This window comes from Cryptomeria japonica, chromosome 11, assembly GCF_030272615.1.
Source record: "Cryptomeria japonica chromosome 11, Sugi_1.0, whole genome shotgun sequence".
Classification (NCBI taxonomy): Eukaryota; Viridiplantae; Streptophyta; class Pinopsida; order Cupressales; family Cupressaceae; genus Cryptomeria; species Cryptomeria japonica.
In genome coordinates this window covers 6,632,401-6,635,214 of record NC_081415.1, presented here as the reverse complement: position 1 = coordinate 6,635,214, position 2,814 = coordinate 6,632,401, and the positions used below count along the sequence as shown (strand labels likewise).

At 34.4% G+C, this 2,814-nt stretch overlaps 1 long non-coding RNA gene across 1 annotated transcript; it reads right to left on the bottom strand.

The window, feature by feature from the left end:
* Positions 1-1,354: 1,354 nt before the first annotated feature.
* Positions 1,355-2,590, bottom strand: LOC131058873 (uncharacterized). The gene is made up of 4 exons (XR_009109674.2): positions 1,985-2,590; positions 1,820-1,888; positions 1,617-1,718; positions 1,355-1,501 (listed from the first exon to the last, which is right to left on the bottom strand). It is a non-coding gene; the product is annotated as an uncharacterized LOC131058873 (long non-coding RNA).
* Between the last annotated feature and the right edge of the window lie 224 nt (positions 2,591-2,814).

Below are 2,814 nucleotides of genomic sequence, written 5' to 3'. Positions count from 1 at the left end.
CCTAGCATAAAAATACCCACTCAGACATGCATATTATTTTGGTTTGTGCCCATGATGGATGAAATCAAATCTAGCCTATCTTGCAACTTTGCATTGCATACCACTGACACTTTTTGCAGCAGGCAAAATGGCTCTCAGTTATCAGAAACCAAGATAGGCCATTGTAGAAGAGATTCATGTGACCCTACAGGTTCAAACGGATTGATCATATGTGTCCTATATTGAGTGAAATAGTCCGTCAAAGTTTGACAAATTTTTGGATTCACAGCACTTGAGAGATCGCATCGGTAGGGTATGGCTCTCGACATTCTGACACTTTGGGAGGCACAATAGGAGCATGCCTAGCGTAAACCTGCCCACTCGGAGGTTCTCATGATTTTTTTTTCCCCACAATGAATGGAATCAATTCTAGCCTACCTTGCAACTTTGATAACAACTAAGCAACTTTGACAACAAGTGAGAAACTTTGACAACAACTTTGACAACATCTTTCAATTTTCTTGGCATAGATTAAGATTAGAAGAAAAGAGAACAGACTTACTATTTCTTCAAAAGTGGGTAAGCTAAATTTAACACTGGTAATACGTCTGAGGGGAACAAAAGAAACATCTTTCACCATTTTCATCTCCATCTTTTTGAAATTTGCAAACAAGAAAGTAACAATCAGCTTCTCACTTTCACAAATGAACAACTTTTACATATTTTATCTAAATGACTCCAAACTTTCACAAATGACTTCAAATAACCATTAATGGTCCCAAATCACCTTATTTAGATAAAACAATGGAGAAAAATATGAAAACCAAAATTTGACCATTGCGAGCATGAGGGTGCTATCGCACCACTCACATTGACAAATATAAATGAAAGGAATCAAAAGCATCTGGTGATCATTAACATGGATCAAATCTGACCATTACCATTGAATTTCATTTTCATTGAGGTAAGGAGTTCTGTAGGATTAATTCAATATTTTCAAAATTTTATCAAATCATATTCCCTGATTGCAATGCTTTATATCATAGGTTTTTGTTGTTTGTATTCATATTGTTGATTATATAGGCAAATATTCATTTAACTTTATAAAAGGGCAGCCATTAAATACAACGATCAACAATAATCATTTAACTGTATCAATAATTATTTAATCATATATATATATATATCAAAATGCACAATAATCAACACAATGAACAAATTTTGTATGTATCGAAAATGCCTATCAATATCAACAAAATGCACAATAATAAACACAATACACATTTATTGGATCGAATATCAACATTTTTATATATCAAAAAAAACATGTATGCCAAGTCAATACAAGTTTTACAAAAATGTGGCATATGCCATGTCCAAATCAATATACAATAAAAATGTAGAATATATCTACATGTATTGGTCATTCAATGACCATAACTAACACTATATAATCCTATAAAGTTTGTGGTGGATTATCAAATTCGAGCCTCTTCGATGCAGTATGTGGCTTTGTAGATGGCTATAAAACCACAATTCAAAAGCTAAGTTAGAATCCTTTTGTAGAAAATAGTTCACAATTATCAACATAAGTATGCATTTAACTATAATTTATTTGCAATAAAAATTTAGATTACCTCATCTGTTGATCTAGGATCTATTGTCTTCTCTGTCTTCTCCTAGTCAACCTTAGGAGTTCTCTTGAATACCTTCTTCAAAGGCTCCAAGTTATGGCCAACCTGCGAAGGGGGCTATTGTTGATTAAATACAATTAATACATGTACTAACATATATATATCAAAAACACTAAAAAACTATGATATAGAGAACAAAACTATACCGAGGCCTAAGATGCTTCTCCAATAGAGTGAGGAGGGCTTGCCATCGATGGAGCATTTGTCGTTATTATCTGTGCGAAAAAATGATCAAGATTAAATACAATTAATATAATGATAAGTATTGCAAGTTAAAAATAATTAATGTAATATATAAAACAAAAGCATACCAGAGCCTAAGATGCTTCTCCAGTACATGCAAGAGGGCTCGCCATTGATGAAGTAGCTATGGATATTTCCTATATGAAAAATGATAAGATTATAATTCATCACAAGTTCACATGTACACATGCATACAATCATCTGATAACTTAATGATGAACCACCAGTACCAAACTGGTACTGAGAGGGGGGGGTGAATCAGTACAAACACAAACATAGTCCAAAATAGGTTTGACAGCAAATACTCCAAATGACTGACAAACAACAACACTAGTTAAAATAGAGTGCAACCGGTAACATCCAGTACAGCTCAAACAGTCATAAACCGGTCGCTTGCTGAGCTTTCCTCTTAGCTCAATACTATAGTACCATTACCCTCTCATGCATGAACAAGTAAAATAACATCAGATCTTCATATCAGTGAGTTCAATATGTTTTATAGACAAGCATAAAACATAGAACCATCATATGCTCAACAGGTAAAAACAAAGCATCACAAGATAAAAGCATCACACATGACACACATATTTTTCACGTGGAAACCCAACTGGAAAAAACCATAGTGGGGATGAATACCCACAAGTTGCTTTTGAACTCTTTTGAATTCCGCTCTGTTAGGAGCCTTGTCTGATTAGAGACAATACAATAGGTTCTGATAGGAACCGATCCTGTTAGGGATCATCCGGTTAAGGGTACACAGTTAAGGGTTAAACCCGTCAGGGTAACCTTGTTAGAGGATTTCAAGAACTCAATAGCTAAAGGATCTCAAGAGCTCTATAGCTTCTCAGAACTCATTAACCTCAAGTTACCTGGCTAAGGGATTTGAATCAAGCCTGTT